Here is a 21,295-nt window from a genome sequence, read left to right as displayed (position 1 = left end):
TGAATGATTTTAGCAAATGGCTGCAATATAACAAAGAGTGAAAAATGTAAGGGGGTCTGAATACTTTCCGTACCCACTGTAGGTAGTTTAGGTGAAAGCTCCATGAATTGGTTAAAGCCTATATCAAAAATCAAATAACTTTGATGAAGAATTGAATGGAAAAAAGATTGACATATTTAGGTGAAACATATTCATGATAACATAACCCCCCTAACCCATAATATAATATAATATAATATAAACACTATTAGATGTTAGCTCAGACATGACCTACAGCCTGAATGCATTACATTTGTGAAATTAAATAGAAAAATATATGGGCTTTATTATTAAATTAAAATATAAAATGAAAAATGGACAGTGTGTTTTGTTTACCCGTACTGTCTTCTTTTCTGTGCAGCTGCTTCCTGAAACAGAGGGACACCACCCGAACACACACTTATTATTAACAAGCACATACTTATTGATTGATTTGCAATTCAATATTAATTAAATATTGAATTAAACAAAGGCAGGCCATCCATAAATGTGTCTCCCTCTGGGTTCTGTCTTCCAGCCTACAGATGTAACATAATGTCATCTGAGCCTGTCATTCAACCTCCCTACCACCAGAGGACAGCCTCCACTGAATACTGACTGTTTCTCTAATCAACACCATCATCTGCATCATACTTCCTGTCTGTATGTTTAAACAGTCTGGTGATTTCTCACCTTAACGGCTCGCTTTGTAAAAGTATTCTGATACATGACTGCTAAAAATAGGTGTACTTTACTGTTTATTGGAATGTCATAGTGCTATGAATGATCAATTAGATTAAACACAAGATAAAAGATAAAAACACAAACTGTACAAAGTCTGGAACTGATCTTTCCAAAATATATTTATTTACTCTTGAGTATAGTGTTATTAACTCACTCTTTATTACCAGTATCTCTTAAGGGAAAAGTTCATCCACCAGTTAGTATTTCATACATCTTTTACTCATAAAATCTTCCATATATTGGTGTAAATTCAAAAATCTATTCTTCATCTTAGAACACTTTATAGCAAGTCAGTAAAACATGCAAAAATTATTTTACATATACATCAAAAAAAATAAAAAATAAAAGGAAATAAAAAAAGTCAAGTACTTTCAAAAGACACAACAGTAAAATTAATATAAAAAAAACAAGCAAAGAAATACATGGGAGGCAACAAATGACCAAAACATGTTTTTTGGCACAGGAAATGCAAAAATGAAAAATTAAATTGCATTACACTAAATGAGCCAAAATACATCAGTCAAAGATGTAATCTGCATTTATTTGTATTATGTAAATGTGTAATGCAATACAAGTGTTTGCACATTGTACCTAATGCATTGAGTGTTTTATTTTAAAAAACTCATGTTGGGGCTAAAAACAATGTACATCTACAATCTACATAAAAATTCCACATTAAGATCAATTTAATGGATCCAATTCTTTTGATGTTTTGAATGATTTTGTGTAAACTCCAAAGTCCAGCTCCCAGCTGATGAAAACAGGAGCAGTACACTAAAGTGTCAGTTCTTGATATGATATCCAAGGCAAACGTCAAGGTAGCCCTAGCCTCTAGTGTCTTCATGCAAATGGCAGATGCAAAGGTAGGAGGAAACCCTCAGTGAGGCTCTAAAAACAACATTAAAAATATACTATGAAGCAACAAAATGACAAAAGGGAAACAAAACAGTGAATGAAGGGAAACAAAAATATACTTGGTATCAAACATACAGTAGGTACATACAATGCGAAATCATAGAGAGGTGGTGAATTTTTAATAAATACCTGAATGTCTAAGGATGTGGGCTGCTGATGAGCATCATTTATCTCAAGATCCAAGACCAAATGTGTGGAATCATCAAGTTGTCGGTATCTAGTAACTGATGATCTCTGTGGGAGAAAAAAACATGACAAAACCCACACTATAAATGACACAAGAACTATTATATGGCTTAATGCTGTCAAGAAAATCCTTTAGAAATAACAGACATATAGTATGCCATTCAACTTATTAAAAATAAACATACAGTAGGTACATACAATGCGAAATCATAGAGAGGTGGTGAATTTTTAATAAATACCTGAATGTCTAAGGATGTGGGCTGCTGATGAGCATCATTTATCTCAAGATCCAAGACCAAATGTGTGGAATCATCAAGTTGTCGGTATCTAGTAACTGATGATCTCTGTAGGAGAAAAAAACATGACAAAACCCACACTATAAATGACACAAGAACTATTATATGGCTTAATGCTGTCAAGAAAATCCTTTAGAAATAACAGACATATAGTATGCCATTCAACTTATTAAAAAGGAAGCTTCTCAAGATTGCATAAACTTCTTCTACAGTAGCTGTTTTTGAAAGCACAGTGGTAGAACTGAGTATAATAGGTGTTAAAACAATAAAAAGATTTTTGAAAAGTAAAATCAGTGTGGTCATTAGGAAACAGCGGCAATAAATGTAAATTTAGTTCAACTTACAAGTACTACATTTCATCCAGATCTGCCCAGATGTTATGAGTGAGGAATGGATCAGACACCTGAGCCATCTGAAATCTTCATTGGATATCACATCAGTGGAGGAATAACAGTAAAACTGGGCCTTGAGGACTCTTTTATAGGGTAGTCGGGAGTTTTAAAAAGGACTTTGCAGAGGGACTGGATCCAGTAAATGAAAAATTGACTTTCATAACAAAAGAACATCCAGTGTCAGGGGACAGTAAAATTGGCTTGTTGTACAAAGTGCTTGCTCCTCCTTTAATATGCAAATGGCAGATGCAAAGGTAGGAGGAAACCCTCAGTGAGGCTCTAAAAACAACATTAAAAATATACTATGAAGCAACAAAATGACAAAAGGGAAACAAAACAGTGAATGAAGGGAAACAAAAATATACTTGGTATTAAACATACAGTAGGTACATACAATGCGAAATCATAGAGAGGTGGTGAATTTTTAATAAATACCTGAATGTCTAAGGATGTGGGCTGCTGATGAGCATCATTTATCTCAAGATCCAAGACCAAATGTGTGGAATCATCAAGTTGTCGGTATCTAGTAACTGATGATCTCTGTAGGAGAAAAAAACATGACAAAACCCACACTATAAATGACACAAGAACTATTATATGGCTTAATGCTGTCAAGAAAATCCTTTAGAAATAACAGACATATAGTATGCCATTCAACTTATTAAAAAGGAAGCTTCTCAAGATTGCATAAACTTCTTCTACAGTAGCTGTTTTTGAAAGCACAGTGGTAGAACTGAGTAAAATATGTGTTAAAACAATAAAAAGATTTTTGAAAAGTAAAATCAGTGTGGTCATTAGGAAACAGCAGCAATAAATGTAAATTTAGTTCAACTTACAAGTACTACATTTCATCCAGATCTGCCCAGATGTTATGAGTGAGGAATGGATCAGACACCTGAGCCATCTGAAATCTTCATTGGATATCACATCAGTGGAGGAATAACAGTAAAACTGGGCCTTGAGGACTCTTTTATAGGGTAGTCGGGAGTTTTAAAAAGGACTTTGCAGAGGGACTGGATCCAGTAAATGAAAAATTGACTTTCATAACAAAAGAACATCCAGTGTCAGGGGACAGTAAAATTGGCTTGTTGTACAAAGTGCTTGCTCCTCCTTTAATGTTTATGTATGTTTATGAATAGGTGGTGTTGTTTTACATTCTGTGAAAAAAGCTGCAACTTTTTTTGATAAGATGTCTAGCACCCTCTAATATATCCATCTATCAAATCTATACAAATATGTAAAATAATAACACTCTTTGTTAATCTAATTTCTTTTTTGTAAAACCTGGTATATTTTCTGGTACATTATCCTGAAATATACCAAAGTATAAAAATAATTTCCTAAAATAACATGTAGAAATGCAATAATAAGTGATATTAAATACAGACTAGTTAGTTTGATTAAAAAAATTTTTTTTTTTTTAAATTTTTTTTTTTACATTTCCTGATTTTAAATGCTGTACTTAAGTATAAAATAAGAAATCAAAATGATCACTTTCAAAATATGTAATATCTGTATGAACTGAAATAAACCAAGAATAGACAACTTGATTAACCATGTAATAGTTATTAAGCATCCAAAATACATAAAATGGGAATTTAACCATCATCAGACAAAAAGATACTGGTAGTTTTTGGAATGCATTTTCCTATACCAAACACATGCAAAGCAGAACAAAGTGATTCTTTTTTTCTCTAATTAATTTCTGTGTATTATGTAACTGTAGTGTATAGAGTCAGCACTGATATGAAAGCTGCAGGACCATGTGTTAGGTTTGTTGTGAGGTCCAGCTTTAAAATCTGCGGCTGTAACCAGAGGAAGTATATGAGGATGATGAGAAGTTCATGCTGAATCCAGAGCCAGTAGCATCAATGCTCCCTCTTCTTGAACCTGACCTAGAGCCTGTCCTGGATCCAGACCGAGAACCAGAAGCAGATGCGGCACCACTGACATTGTAAGGACTGTAGAGACCTTTACTGGATGTTGATGAAGCTTCCAGTAGCCTAAGGCCAGATCCCTCTTCAACCATGCTTCTGTCCATAGCATCTTTGTAGGAGATCTTCAGTTTGGTTTTGGGACATGTAAGATATTTTGTGTAAGCACTCACATCTCGGAGCTTTTGTGCTGTACGGCCATCAATAGAACCTTTCCTGATTGCCTCCTCTAGGGAGATTCGTCCCTCAGCCTCTGCCTCAATAAGGCCACCAGTGAGATACTGCACTTCCAGGAAACGCTGCCCTGCCTCATAATAAAGCCAGCCTTTCTTGAGAGCCTGAGCAGCAGACATTTTGACTTTAGTGCGAGGATCCTCAAATCCATGGAAAGCTTTTTGGGCTAAGTTGAGTCTGTCAACCATTATCTTATCTATAAGACCCTTTTCTGTTGCTTCGGCAACTGAGAATTTCTCTCCAGTAGATGGGTCTATTATGCCACCAGTGCAAGCCTGTGCCTCCAACAGTCTCTGGCCAGTTATAGAATCCACTAAGTTCCTACCCATGGCTTCAGTGACGGAAACTTTTTCTAGGCTATCTGTATCAAGGATTCCAGCCACAGGACCGGTCTCCTCAGTTGGATCATTCCATACAGTTGCAGGAGTTTTGATGGAAGGTATAGGGCTCATTGGATAAGAGGAGGTGGATCCAAAGGAAGATGATCGGGAACGGAAGCCACTCATGTTTCCAGATAACATATCAGCAAATTCTGTGATAGAAAGGGTGCCGGAGCGGTACAGCTCAATTGCACTCTGGTCAATAAGGCCTCTTGCAATAGAATCATCAATGTCATACTGTCGACCTGATCTCCGGTCAATGAGTATAGACTTCTCTACCCCTTCTGACGATGTCATTGTGATTTCTTCCCATTCACACTCTTGCTCCGAAAGTTCAATGTAAGTCTGATGGTCAATTAGCCCTTTGCGGTAGGCTTCATACACAGACATTTCTTTGCCTGAGTCTGGATCTACAATGACGACTCTGCGTTTACGAACTGAGGATTTGGACGAAGTCTTTGTCTCACGTTTCTTTTCTTTAAGAAGCAAGAGCACAAGACCTGTGTCTGGGTCGACTATACACCTGTCCATAAGTTGCAGGTAGGTAAGATTCTCCTCGGTGTTTGGGTCAAAGAAGCCCTTGGTGTCATCTGATGGGTCACTGAGGATCTCATTCATTTCCTCATCAAAAAAGCCTCGGTTGTAGGCCACTTCAACTGGCAATCGGTGACTCTGCTCTGGGTCAATGATTCCTCCAGTAGCAATCTGGGCCTCAAGAAGGCGAATTCCATGGTCTCTCAAAATCAGGCCCTTTTTCATAGCCTGGAACAGGGAGATCATTTTGCCTGTATAAGGATCTCTATAGCCAGTCACAGCCCTCTCGGCAGACAGGAGCTTGTCTTTGAACTCCGGGCCGACGATTCCCATCTTGCCTGATTCATTTACAGTTAATTTGAGGTTCTTGATAGGGTCAATGATATAACCTGTGGCTGCTTGAGCTTCTAGCAACTCGAAAGCAGTGCCTGGCCTGATCATATTCTTTTTCATGGCTTGGTAGATAGATAGACGGTCTTTAGTAGACTCCACAAACACACCAGCAATACAGCTTGAGCCCTCAAGATATTTTTGCAAGCTATTGCTCACCTCCTCCACTGTTAGTAGTCCCTCATTAAGTTTGCTGACTGTTTGTTCATCAATGATTTTTGAGCGGAATAACTCTTCTATTGTTATTTCTTTTCTGAGACCTTTGAAAAGCAGTCTTCTCTCTCCTAGAGACAACAGATATATACCATCTTTGTCTAACTTGCATCTTTTCAGAAGCTGAGAATATGAAACGTTTTCGTCAGTCAATGGGTCGACATATCCTTTAACCTCATCGGAGAGCTTTTCATTTGTCTCTTTGTTAATATGTCCACGTTGTGTGGCAATCTCTGTTGGCAAGTGGAAGTTATATTCTGGATCAATGATACCGCCTGTTGCTGCCTGAGCTTCAAGAAGCCTTAGGGCATAGTCCTCTGGGACAAGGTCCTTTTTCATTGCTTGGAAGAGGGAGACAACCTTTCCACTATATGGATCCTTATAGCCAGTGACTGCTCTCTCTGCAGACAGGAGCTTATCATGAAGTTCTGGGCCCACCACGCCTTTGCGCACTGCTTCATCTACAGTGAGCATTTCATTCCTGACAGGATCAATAATGAATCCAGTGGCTGCTTGAGCCTCCAAGAGGGCAATTGCAATGTCTGGCTTCATCAGCTCTCTCTTCATTGCTTGATAAATGTTGATCTTGGAATTTGAATCAGTCAACACACCAGCAACACTGCCAGTTCCATACAAATACTGCTTAACACTTTGCATCTCCATGACATCACGCATAGTCTTATTCTCTTTCTTCAGCAGGTTGTAAGTCTCAAGGTCGATGATGCGGGCATTGTACAGATCTTCAATAGTGATTTGACGTCTTCTTGTGCTGCCGGTCTGGGTGTTGCCCCCTTTAATGATTTCCTTCTCCTCCAGAATCTCAATTATAATGATTATCATTCGTTCCTTTGTTAAATTGCCAGAGCGATATTCTTCTAGAAGCCGAGTCCTCTGATCTTCAGGTAGTAGATTTGAATTCATGACATCCCAGAGAGACATAGAACCCTGACCTTCAATGGGTATATCAATCTGGGTATTAGATAGATCACTCTGGGTTTGTTCTTCACTGTAAATGTACGTCTTCTCCACAACCGTTGGGGCCTGTGGTTTGGAGAGCTTTAGTAGATTTAAGCCTGTATCAGGATCAGCCATACACTTGTCTTTCAACTGTTTGTATGATATGCTTTCATCAGATGCAGGGTCAGAGAAGTACTTGCTTTCAGCAATGCTGCTGGCCAGATGTTTGGTAACATATCCACGCTGGATTGCAGTCTCAACAGGAATACGATGACTGTTTACTGGATCAATAATTCCACCAGATGCCAACTGGGCCTCCAAGAGTGGCATGGCATGTTCTTTGGGGATAAGGTCTTTCTCCATGGCTTGATATAGGGAGATCTTATTGCCTGTGAATGGGTCTTTATATCCAGTGACAGCTTTTTCAGCAGAGAGAAGTTTCTCATGAAGCTCCGGACCAACAAGACCTGCTTTAACGGCATCATCTACAGTGAGACATTCATTTCTTGATGGATCCACAATGAATCCTGAGGCAGCTTGAGCTTCAAGCAAGGCAATACCAGTGTTCTGTCTGAGGAATTTCTTTTTCATTGCTTGGTAGATGCTAACTTTCTCTTTTGTAGGCTCAAGGTAAACTCCAGCAATGCTCTCAGAGCCTTGGAGATACTTGTTGACTGAAGTGTTTTTGCTGACCTCTTTTGGAGTCTTTTTACCTTGTTCCAGCAAATCATAGGTAGACTTGTCAATGATTTTGGAGTCAAATAGTGACTTGGCTGGAACTGGTGCCCTAAGTCCCTTAAAGCAGCCCTCTTCTTGTTTCTTGGCATCTTTCTTAGTAACAATTTCAATTAAAATCTTTATAATCTTCTCAATTGTCATTTTCCCAGATCTATATTGCCTTATTAGGTCAAGCCTTTGCTCTTCAGTGATATAGTCAGAGTTAATGAGCTCCCATAAGGTAACTTTTCTCCCTTTGAAAGGTCCACTCTGAACTTCAACAGTTGCCTGAGTCATTGTGTCTTTGGTTTGGGTGTCAGTGTACTTCATCTCCTCTTTGGCATTGATGGCTTGTTCAGACAAAGGCAGAAACTGAAGGCCAGTCGTTTTGTCAGTGACGCATCTTTTATAAAGCTGTGGATAAGTGAGATATTCCTGAGTGTTTGGGTCAAAGTATCCCTTAACTTCATCACTTGTGCTGGTCAAAAACTTGTGGGTTGCATCGTCAAAACAGCCCTTCATGCATGCAATGTCATGTGGAATGCGGTGACTTTGAACAGGATCAATGATGCCTCCAGTTGCTAGTTGTGCATCAAGCAGTCGAATTCCTTGTTCCTTCATGATCAGGTCTTTCTTCATAGCCTCGAACAGAGAAATTGTTTTTCCAGTGTAAGGATCTTTATAGCCTGTGACAGCTCTCTCTGCAGACAGTAGTTTTTCATGAAGTTCTGGACCGACAACACCTGCTTTGACAGCCTCATCTACTGTGAGTTGTTGGTTTTTAACAGGATCTATGACATATCCTGTGGCAGCTTGTGCTTCCAAGAGATTAAGAGCAGGCCCAGGTCTCATCATGTCTCTTTTCATGGCATCATAAAAGGACATTGTTTGTTTGGATGAGTTAATAATTACTCCTGCAATGCATTTAGTGCCTTTCAAGGCATTACACACATGCTCCATCTCAGACACGTCTTTTACAAGCAGTTGTCCTTTCTGCAACTTGTTATAGAGGTCTTTGTCAATAATTTTTGATTCAAGAAGTTTTGTAGCAGGTACAGGTGCTCTCAGGCCATCAAAGGCAAGCTCATTCTTTTTCTCTTTTTCCTCTGCAACAGTTAGAACAATTTTGATGATCTTTTCAACTGTAATTTTTCCTGTTTTGTACTGGCGGATAAGATCTTTTTTCTGGTCTTCAGTGAAGTACTCAGAGTTTATAATCTCCCAGATGGTCACAGTCTTTCCTTTAAAACGGCCAAATGGCACAGATACCGTTGTCTTGTCAAACACATCTCTTGTTTCCTCATCTGTGAATATCCTGGCATTTAGAGCAGCCTCCTCAGAAATGGGCAACAGAAGGAGTCCTGTTTCTGGATCAGTGACACACCTTTCTATTAGTTGTTGGTACATCATATTTTCTTGGGTGTTTGGGTCATAGAATCCCTTGACATCATCTGTAGGATTTTGTAGGATTTTACTGGTGGCCACATCAAACTGGCCCTGCTTATAGGCTATTTCATTGGGCACACGATGACTATTGACTGGATCAATAATGCCACCTGTTGCTATCTGAGCCTCAAGCAACCTGATGGCATGATCCTCCCCAATGAGACCCTTCTTCATAGCTTCAAAGAGGGAGATCTTTGCCTCTGTGTATGGATCCTTGTAGCCAGTGACAGCTCTCTCTGCAGACAGCATCTTGTTGTGAAGTTCAGGTCCAATTAGACCCTCTTTAACTGCCTCATTGACAGAGAGTTTCTTGTTTTTAATGGGGTCTATTATGTATCCAGAAGCAGCCTGTGCCTCCAGCAGCACTAGCCCTGTCCCAGGAGCAATCTTCTTCTCCTTGACGGCTTGATAGATGGGCATTTTTTGATTTGGATGAACAAGCAGGCCACCAATGCAGTTCTTGCCCTCAAGAACTGTTTTAAGTTTGTCTGTCTGGCTGAGTTCTTCAATTGTGGTGTCACCACTCTGGAGCTTATCATAATCCATTTTGCTTAAAAGTCCTATTTCAAAAAGTCTACTTGCAGGCACCTTCTCACGAATGCCATTGAATGATAATGGAGAGAAACCATGTGTGCTGTCAACTTCATCAGAAATACTTTGACCATTGAGGACTTTTTTGTATTCCGTCTGGATGTGAATCTCCTGGGTGAATTTTTGAGCAACTTCAAGCTGTTGAAGTTTCTCACGCAGTTTCTGGTTTTCCTCAGCAAGAATCCTTTCTTGTTCAAGCCTCTTCCTCTCAAGTTCGTGCATTTCTTTCTGCTTGTTAAGCATCTCTTGTTCAGCCTCTTTCTGTTTTATCAGAGCAGCATCCATAGTGGCCTTCAGTTTAGTCTTTTCATCCTCCATTTGTTTTCTTTGACGTTCCTGCTCATCTTTAAGGGTTTTTGACTTTTTGACCTCTTCTTCAAATTGGTTCTCCAACCTCTTCTTTTCATCCTCAATTTGTTTTTCCTTCTTCAGCAGCATCTCCTTTTCTGACATAAATGTCTGCTGGAGAATTGTTTTCTCCTGTTTAATTTGTTCTTGCTGAGCATTCACCATCTATAAAATAAGAAACGATGAACAAAGTTAAAAAAATGCAAAAAACATTCAAACAAATAATTTTCAATGATGTAAATAGCCATTTTAAGATTAATGAGAAATCATTAGAGAATATAATTAAAGATTGGAACATTTGTAACAGAAAAAAAAGAACTGAATTAAAGCAATGTTAGTTTTCGGAGAGAGGGTTAACAATGACATAATCAGCAATCTATACCATCTTTTACACAATACCTGTTTGGACTTTTTCTGTAACTCTTCAGCTTCTTTTTTCAATTTTGCCTTCTCTTTCTCAAGATCAGCAATGGCTTCGCGCAAGTCATCTGCTTCTTTGTTACTGCTCAATCTCTGTATTTCCAATTTTTCAACAACTGTCATTTTCTCTTTGGTGGCAAGCTCGGTCTCATGAAGTCGGGCACTAATCACATCTGCCTGCTTCTTGAATTTCTTGGCTTCCTCCTCAGCTCTAGACTGGGCATCACTGAGCTGGGACACCTGAAGTCTAAGTTTCTCTGCCTCAGCTGTTATCTCCAACTGTCTTCTGCGCTCAGCCTCCAACGATTTCTGGAAGCCCTCAGTTTCCTCCTCAAGCCGTTGCTGCATCAGTTGTTTGTCTTCAAGCAGCTTTTGAGCTTGCTCTTGAGCAAGGTCTTTCTGTCTCTGTAGCATTTCTGCCTCTGCTCTAAGTTTAGAGGCCTCCTGAATGGCTTGCATCTTTTCTTTAAGCATCTTTTCAGCAAGTGCTCTTTGTTCGGCAAGGTCAGTCTCTGCAATATGTCTCATGCGAGCAGCCTCCTGGGTCTCAATGCTGAGCCTGGCAGCGTCCTCTGCAAGTTTTTTCATGTTCTCAGCCTCCTCAGCCAAGAATTTTTGAGTATTATCTTTGTCCCTCTGGATGAGACGTTGGTTCTCCTCTTCAATTCTGAGCTTGAGTTTGATGAGTTCCTCCATTTGAATCTTGACTTTGAACAGTTCCTCCTCTACCTGGGCTTTCTGTTTAACAGCATCACTGACCTCGTCCTTTAGGCGATGAAGCTCATCATCCAGGAGAGTCTTCTGTTTGTCTGTCTCATCCAGCCGCAGTTTCACTTTAGCCAGCTCTTGCTCAACCTGAGATTTCTGCTTAAGTGTCTGCTCTGCAAGTGTCTTGTGCCTAGCCATCTCTTCATCAGCTAGCTGTTTTTGTTTCAGCGCTGCTGCTTCTGCCTGGGCTCGCTTTTCTGCTTCTAGCTCTGCCTCTTTTCTGAGCCTCTCAGCAGCTTCTTGGGCTTTGGCCTGATTGGCTGCCTCAACCTCAGCAGCCTGCCGCTGACGCTCTGCATCTTCTGCTTGTTGGCGGAGGAGGGCAGCCTCTTTCTCAGCCTTTTCTTTGGCCTTTTCTGCTTCTTGGGCAAGCTTTTTGGCTTTCTCAAACTCCTCCTTGAGCCTTTTCTGTACCAGGCTGTCCTCTTTCTGCTGAACAAGAACACTTTGGACTTGATGTTCAGCTGTAATTGCTTTCTCAGCAGCTTCTCTGGCAGCAAGTATTTGCCTCTCAGCTTCTTTATCAGCATCTTCTTTTTGCTTTCTGGCCTCATCAGCTTTCTTTTTGAGACGCTCTACTTCTTCTTGGGCAACCTGGCGCTGTCGAGCTGCTTCCTGCTCTGCGGCAGTAATCTTTTTCAGTTTTTCTTCAGCCTCCCTTCTTCTGTTTTCTTCGTGAAGGGCAAGCTTGCGTAGCTTCTCGGCTTCCTCCTCAGCTCGCAGTTTGCTTTGTTGTGTTTCCTCTGCAATATTCTTCAGCTTATTCAGTTCAAGCTCCAAATCAAGCTTGCCAGATGAAGCCTTCTCAAAGTTAACTTTCAAGATACGAATCTCCTCTTCAACTATTCTTTTCTGTTTAAGAGTGTCATCCACAATTGATTTCTGTCTATCTAATTCCACTTCAGAGGACTTCTTGAGCTGTTTGATCTTCTGATCAATGTCTTGCTTGTGCTGGCTTGCCTGATCTTCAAGAGCCTTTCTCTGGTAAACCTCATCCTCAGCTTGCCTTCTCAGGCGTTCATTTTCAGCCTCTTTTTCTTTTAGAGCTATCTCTGCTTCAGTTTTCAAGCGAGTGGCCTCATTAATGGCAGCAAGTTTCTCTTTGAGAATTCTCTCAGCTTCTGCTCGCTGTCTCGCAGCTTCTTCCTCAGCCACCTGTCTCTGTCTCTTTGCCTCTTCAGCAATGGCACGAAGCTTGGCTGCTTCATCTGCAAGATCCCTCAGTTTAGCAGCTTCAGCTTCCAAGAGTTGTTTACTCTTTTCGGTGGTGGACATGCTGTCCTTTTCAGCTTTAGACTTCAGCACCAAAAGTATGTCCATTTCACTTCTAACTTTGGAAAGCTCATCTTTAAGCTGCTTCCGCTGCTGCTCTGCAGCACTAATCTCATTCTTAAGACGGTACAGTTCATCATCGAGCAGTGATCTCTGTTGCTCGGCATGATCAAAATCAGCCCTCAAGCGGATCAGCTCCTGCTCTGCGGAAAGCTTCTGTTGTGCTGTGCTCTCTGCCAGCTTCCTCTGCCGCTCCAGCTCTTGCTCGGCCATGTCTTTCTGTTTCAGGGCAGAGTCTTCAGCTTTGGCCCGTTTTTTGGCCTCACGCTCAGCCTCGTCTTTCTGTTTTTCAGCCTCTTCCTGTGCAAGAGTCTTTTTGTGGGCTTCTTCCTCTGCCTGGAGCCTTAGACGAAGGGCTTCATTGGCTTTTTGCCTCCACTTTTCAAGCTCTTTCTCAGCCTCCTCCCTTGCTTTGTCTGCCTCTTCCTGTTGCTTCTTGAGGCGTTCTGCCTCCTCTTGCAGTTGAACGACAGTCCCATGCTTCTCTCGGAGTGACTCCTCAAGTTTGGATGTCTTTTCGACATAGGACATGCGCTTGCTCTGCAACTCAGCAGCGGCACTTTTCTGAGCTGCATCTTGAGCGAGCTTGATTTGTCTGGCTTTCTCAGTCTCAGCCTGCTTCATGTGTCTTTCTGCCTCCTCTGCCTGCATCTTGTGCTTCGCAAGGTCATCCAGGGCTTTCTGCTTCTGCCTGGCAGCCTCTTTCTCTGCTTCAGACTTCAGCTTTAACTCTTCCTCCGCCATCCGCTTCTTCTGGGTCTCCTCGTTAACCTGCTTGCGAAGTTTCTCAGCCTCTTCATGAGCAGCTTTGCAAAGTCTCTCTGCCTCTGCAGCCTTGTCTCTAAGCTGTCTCAGCTCGTCCTCTGCAGTGGACTTTTGCTTCAGTGTAGTTTCTAGTTGAAGTCTTATGATGCGAATCTCTTCCTCTATCTTGACCCGGCTTTGTAAAGCCTCCTCCACTTGTTGGCTCTTTGATTTCATCTGTTGTTCGGAGAGGTTTTTGAGCTCATGCAGCTCCAGCTGGATGTTCTGTTTTTGCCTTTCAGCATCCACAGCAACAATCTCTCGTTTGCTAACCTCCTCTTGCATCATGAGCTTGAGCTCCTGTGCCTCTTTCTCCGCTTTGGCAATGGCCTTGGCATGAGCTTCAGCTAGCTGCTTCTGTTTCTCTAACTCTGCCTGCATCTCAGCCATTTTTTTCCTCTCTTCTGCTTTTAGTTTCTCAGCGGCTTTCTGTATTAGTGGAGGTAAATGGTAAAGAAAATTATGATTAAGATTAAGCATGACGGGGTGTTAAAGGAGTAGTTTACCCAAAAATGAAAAGTCTGTCATTATTTACTCACTCTGTCATTCCAAACCTGTATTGACTGTCTACAATATTATATTTTAACTTTTTTCCGTAGAACACAAAAGGTGATATATATCGGCCACTCTTTCAACATAATAAAAGCAAATGATAACAAGAGATGTCAAACTCTTGATGTCCCTCTGAGATGGGACAGTCCATATAACTTGTACATTATATTCCAAGACTTACCAAGCCAGAAGGAACAGAGGGAAATCAACTGAAATGATGTTCACTGTTGTATTTTTTCAGTGAATAGTGACAAAAATGTTTACGCTATTGTATATATTCAGAAATCTAGGAAGACAGCACAAGTTGGATGACTGTTATCGTGTTTCGTCACTTTTGAAGCTTGTAAGCTTTAGATCCCATTTATTATTAAATGTTTCTCTTTTGTGTTCCATGGAAGCAAGAAAGTCATTTGGGGTTTGGAATAACATGAGGATGAGCAAATGATGACAGAAGTTTACATTTTTAAGTGAACTAATTCTTTAAGTGTTAAGGTTATTATTTAGCTCAAAGAAAGACAGGTTTAGATGCAATCATGACAAACAGGGTTAAGGTAAATTAATAGTCAAATATCATATGCAATCATTTGGATTATGGTAAGATGATATAATTAATGTATGGAGACACAAGACACTGCTTTAAAACACTACATTCTCAAAACATGCGAGGGAGAAGCTCCCATATGGTGGCACTATGAAAACCGCCTTTCTAAAGATTTATCATTGTTAAGAATGAGAACTTGATTTGGTGGCCTGAAAAAAGGGTGAGAAGAACAGAACAACTACAAACCAATAGTGCAAGCAATGATTCAGACAGACAAGCAGGTCCAGATCCACAGAAAAAGAGGAAACGTTAGTATGAAAAGAACATTTTAAATGACTTTGAAGTATAAAAAATAAGGGCAGTAGGAATCTGATTCGCAAATATGATTATTTACACCTATACAATATATTATTATATTTGAAATTTAGATGATACTATAAAGTTTTCAGTTTTCATTAAAACTACTACTACCTCATTATATTTCAGTTATGTATTTTTAGTTATGCAGTGTGGAGACCATTTAAGTCAATTAAAGTAAATTAATTACACAATCTAACATTATGAGCTAAGAGAATCAGAAAACTACAATGAACAAAAGTACAATAACATTTAACTAGAAAGGGTAACTCATATAAGCTGGATGGGAGGAAATGCAGAATATCAATGAAGACGGATACTGGAATATGGATATAGAATAACTAGAGCGTAACGAAAAGTTTTACCTCTTTAGAGCCCAAAAAAGATCAAGCAATCATCAAGACAAAGCACTGGCAAGCAGTTAAGAGAAGCAAAGAAATCAAAGGTTAGGGTTTGAAAAACATACAGTAGTGAGAAAAGAGAAAAGTATATAGGAAAAGTGGGCCTCATATGACTTGCTTTCCCTACTGTGCATCAGACACGTCTGATGTACAAATATCAGTGGTGTAATCTAACGAAGTAATAATACTTTTAAAAATATTTTTAGGAGAAAATATGACCCTGGAGCACAAAAGCAGTGTTAAGTCGCTGGGGTATATTTGTAGCAATAGCCAAAATTACATTGTATGGGTCAAAATGATTGATTTTTCTTTTATGCCAAAAATCATTAGGATATTAAGTAAAGATCATGTTCCATGAAGATATTTTGTAAATGTCCTACCGTAAATATATTCAAACCTAATTTGATTAGTAATATGCATTGCTAAGAACTTCATCTGGACAACTTTAAAGGCGATGTTCTCAATATTTAGATTTTTTTGCTCCCTCAGATTCCAGATTTTCAAATTCGAGTTGTATCTCGGCCAAATATTGTCCTATCCTAACAAACCATACATCAATGGAAAGCTTATTTATTCAGCTTATAATGGTTGAACCCTGGTTTTGTGGTCCAGGGTCACATATGTACTTTACTTGAGTTTTAATATTTCTGTCAACTTTCACCTTTACTCCACTATATTTCCGAATTAAAAATCTATACTTTTACTCCGATACATTTCCCCGAGGCATATTCGTCACTTACTACAAAATAAAGTCAACAATAATAGTAATAATAGTAACATACTACTGAAAATAGCTATATTTGTGTCCAAAGTGACACAGAATAAATGCAGAGTCACCCATACATTAAGCATATCTAGATGTTTTTTCTTTTTCTGATGAGTGGTTGGTTGGGTTGGTTAATGTTAGGTGTTGGGTTAGTCTGGTATGAATAGGGTCCCCTGAAATCACGCACCTCCTCGCCCTCGATGCGCCGCTGCGTGTCTGTGATGAACTTGATGTACTGACTGGTCAGCGTCATCAGCTCACTATAGCGAGTTCTCAGAGTGACATACTATGATGAAAAAGACAAAGCATTTTCAAATCATCATTCAAATCCTAGCAGTTAGTAGGATGTATTAGTTTACAAGATAACATAAGTGTACATTTAAAATGATAAACCCCATAGTAACCTACGCAAACATGAGTAATCAAATAATGCACATGTATAAATGGGAATGATCTGTGAGCGTTTTCTAACCTCTTGAATGACGTTATCAGAGGCAGACTCCATCTTGGTTTTCTTCAAAGGAGAAGTCAGAGGTTCTACCTGAGCTTTGTAGGCAACCAACTGAAGTTCATAGTCCTGGAAAAATAAAGATTGTAGCACTCCAACCACAAATTGTAGGTATATACAGTAAAAAAAATAAATGTATATACTCTCTCTTATAGAACTCTCTCTCTCGCTTACCTTAATGGTATCGATGTAAGCTTTGGCATATTTCTGGCATTCATCAACTTTCTCTTTATTTTTCTCAATCTCTTCAAGCAGTTCCTGTGAAGGTAAAAGTCAGCATATTATACTTATACCTTTGCAATGGGTTAACACAATTATTCTCATTGCAATGTATGCCAGAGAACTAATGCACATAAATTAATGCTTTTTTTTTTCGCTTCTGGAATATTTCTCACAAGATCTTTATTGAGCTTGTTTCACATTACACACTGCTTTTTTTCAATAACTGGTTGTCTATCTGTAAAAATGTCAAGATGTAAAGTTTCTGACACTTACTACTGTACGATAACACTGTTCATCACTGCAATTAATAACTTGATGTCACTGGTCATTGTTATTTATATTTTTACTAAGATATTGGAATCTACACTCTAAAAAATGCTGGGTTAAATATAACCCAGCGCTGGGTTAAAAAGGGACAAACCCAGCTATTGGGTTGTTTTGACCCAGTGGTTGGGTTCAAAACAACCCAATAGCTGGGTCAAAACAACCCGATAGCTGGGTTTGTCCCTTTTTAACCCAGCATTTTTTTGAGTATAAGTGAGCTAAATGATAAATGGTGGTAAAGTGAGGCAGTTCATGAGTGGGTTTTGGTTGTTGAGGTATTGCTCAACCCGTTACCAAAGGATTAACCCAGGTTAAGCTCAGAAAACTTGTGTTATTCAGTACCTTCTCCTGTGCCAGTTGTTCTTTGAGCATCTTGCTGTCGATTATAGGCACGGCCTGGATCTTCTCCTGCCGTTGTTTGGCGTCTGCGATCCAGCGGATGAGCCAGTCGTAGCTCTCCCTGTAGTAGCCCAGCTGCCGGCCCAGCTGCTCGAGCTCGCGCTGCCGCAGGTCGATCTGAGCGAAGACGGTGCGCCAGCGATCCTGTAGGCTGCCCAAGAGCTGCCGGTAGTGATCCAGCTCGGCGTCCCGCTCGCTGTGAACCTGAAGCATGCGCTGGCTGACCGCCGTGGCCTTGGCCAGCTTGCTCTCCATGTCATCAAACACGGGCCGCTGGGTTTCTGCCTCCGAACGCATTCGCTGGACATAAAGGAACAGGCTGACTTAATCCCAGGGTAAATTTGATGGGACTACATTAGACATACTGTACACTAGCAAGTACATACAGTGGGGGAAAAAAGTATTTAGTCAGCCACCAATTGTGCAAGTTCTCCCACTTAAAAAGATGAGAGAGGCCTTTTTCATTAAAATAACTGTGATCAAACGTCCCACTTTATATTAAGTGGACAGTTCCTGAGGAGTTACCATGTAAGTACACTGGTATTACAGTGGTGCACCAACTCCACCAACTTGAGATCCAACTCCTCCCACTTTACATATCCCTAAACCTACCCATCTCCACCCCCTGGATCAAATGGTTCCAATTACTCTTATACATATTGTTGTTACAAAATGTAGTTATATAATTCCTGTTACACAAGTAATTAGTGAAGTGAAAAAAGTGTTGTTACCAATGTCCTGTTACACATTTGTATTTACACATACCATTCAGTGGGTTGTTACATATGTGTAGTTACACAAACATTAGAGCTGTAGATACTATGTACCAATGTGTACTTTCACTGTGGTTACATACTACGTACACATCTAGTTACTATGTAAGTACACAGGTATTAGGGCCACTTAATATAAAGTGGGACTGTAAAAAGACTTAAAGATGTAGTGTGTTTTTTCCCCTTCTTGTTAATTAATATGCAAATGCAAGTGTAAATAATAATTTGTAAGTTGATTTCCACAACACTGTGGCTTTCAAAACATAGTCTGTTTGTTTGAGAATCTGACACAACCAATGACATCAGTCAATTACGAATAAAGGGGCAGGACAGTCTGTTTGCCCGGCCAATGGCAGACTGGGAAACCTGTTTGAACACAGTCATTTCTACCATCTATCATGTCTACCAAGCTTGGTTTGAACAGGCTTAAAATGCTGAAGACATCCTTTTAACACTAATTTATGGTTCTCAACCAGAGCGCCACAGCTATCTTCCATCTTTCTTAAATTAAAATAAGACAAAACAAGCGTAAAAATCTGCTAAAACATTTTTTTTTATTTTTCAGTTCACCCGCTCAACAACTGTAAAACTGAGATATACAAGGAAGCCTTATTTTAAAAGTGTGATTTCTAAAGCTGGAAAAGTCATGTAAATTAATAAAATCCTAAAACTCCATGGACGTTTTTATAAAGAATAGACATTTTTGTAGTTATACCAAGCTCTAAAATATTTTATTGTGCATAAATTGCAAGCACAAACATTTAAAAAAAAAAACTATCATTATTCCTTATCCAGTAAACCACAAACAACTGGAAACATCATTAATTGGTTAAAAAATATCAGGATCCAGCTCATAAAACTTCAGGAATCCTAAAACAGAATTTACAGAACCTAGGAATGTCGGTCCTTTGAATATTGTTGTGGTTGAGAAGCACTGACCTATATTGTTGTACATATTAAATAAATGGTACAGATACCAGTAAGTGAACATTAAATATTACCTTGAGCTCAGAGCAGTAGTTCTCCACCTCCTGGACGTTTGTAGGAACCGTGTGAACCTCACGCAGACCATTCTCATATTTCTTCACCACATCTTCTGCTCCTTGTGTGTTCCGGATCACAATATCTATTGTCTTAAGTCTACAGAGAAAAGAATGGTCTTGATCTGATCTCATGCTTAATTGAAGATTATTAGTACATAATAATACAGAGTCAAAGCATGAATGACGAGCAGCAGTGGATGTGCCGTGCAAAGACAAATACTGCTGCTTACTTCTCCAGGTAGACTGAGGACAGGTTGTAGGTTTGGTCCATCTTCTGCAGGGTGATGTCCAGCTCTGAGCGCAGGACTGGAGTGCTGGACTGCTCCGGTGAGGACAGCACCTCCTCAGCTTTCTGAGACACTCGGTCCAGGTTCTTCTTAATTCCTTCCAGCTCTATTTGCACTTTCTATTTGAGCCAGAAACAAAAACACAATGATTCATTTGGTTAAATATGACAAAGACCATGGTCCAAGTCATAGTTCACATCATAATCAAAAGAAAAAATAAGAAATTATATTCAGGGTACAGTTAATTAAAAAACTGAAACTCAAAACCATTAAAAAAACATGTCTGTTGCTTGAAATAAAATAAACGTTACCTTAAATAAAATGAAATATAACAAAATTATTTCACTTATTTTCAGACATCTTTCATTTTTTTTGTTTAACTTGATGTACTAAAATAATTAAAACTGAAATAAAAATGTCTAATATCTATAAACACACACACACACACACGCGCACACACACACACACATTATATATATATATATATAATATATATGGAAAATTGAAAAATAACTGAATCAAAATATTAATAACAACTATAATTGTATCTCAAATATGCTAAAATAACACTGATTATATATTGGAGATTTTGTTTTTACATTGTGACATTATTTTCAGGACAATTAAGCACAAATTTTTATACCATAATGGGTTAAAATCTCATTACTCTGATTCATTTATATCTCATATTGTTTTAATATTTGTTGTTCTGTCTTTAATTTTTTTTGTATTACAGTAATAAGCATTTAATGAGAATCACAAAGAGAAACACAAAATAAGCTAACAATTGTCCTTTGGATCCATTACAATAATAAGAACATTTAGTGAAACATGCTTAAAAAATAATGACAGAAAGCAAAAAAATATTTTTATGATTTTGGAGATGTGTTCTTAAAACTCACCCATTTCAAAAATGTGATTTAAATATGCATACACATACTACAGTTGAAAAAGAGTTTTAACTGGATAAAATAAAAAAGAGAGAGTTTTGTGTCGTACTTTCTGATCTCCAGTTTTCTGAATGCAGTCTCTGAGCGGATCTTTATCCACAGACTGCCGGATACGGGCCACCGTACGAGACTCACAGTCTTCGATCTGCAGGCGCAGGTTTTTGACTTGGGTGATGTATGACTTGCATATGGATTCATCCTGCTCGCCTGTGAAGAGAAATATTTCTCATTATGGCTTTCAAACAACACTAAAGGCAGACAACAGTTTATCTCTCCCTTTATCGGTGCACTGCAGCCAACATTCATGACACTTAGTCACATCACACATATTCCATCTGTGTTAGTGGCTCACATTTCATCCCAAAATCAAAAGACAAAAAAATACTGTGCATGAAGAAAATGAGGCCTATTTTGAGGACTGTAAAATATAACAGTAAAATATGTTTCATTGCATTATTTTTTTTTTGTATTTAAATAAAAGAAAGAACATCAAGCACTACCATGATGCAAAATAGATGATAGATAGATAGATAGATAGATAGATAGATAGATA

General features: G+C 39.1%; 1 pseudogene; it reads right to left on the bottom strand.

The window, feature by feature from the left end:
- Window positions 1-763: 763 nt before the first annotated feature.
- LOC107558619 (plectin-like) overlaps window positions 764-21,295 on the bottom strand; it is a 78,100-nt pseudogene continuing 57,568 nt past the window's right edge.

This window comes from Sinocyclocheilus grahami, unplaced genomic scaffold (assembly GCF_001515645.1).
Source record: "Sinocyclocheilus grahami isolate Dianchi unplaced genomic scaffold, SAMN03320097.WGS_v1.1 scaffold654.1, whole genome shotgun sequence".
Classification (NCBI taxonomy): domain Eukaryota; kingdom Metazoa; phylum Chordata; class Actinopteri; order Cypriniformes; family Cyprinidae; genus Sinocyclocheilus; species Sinocyclocheilus grahami.
The sequence above is the reverse complement of the archived record's forward strand: the minus strand, read 5'-3'. Positions and strand labels throughout refer to the sequence as shown.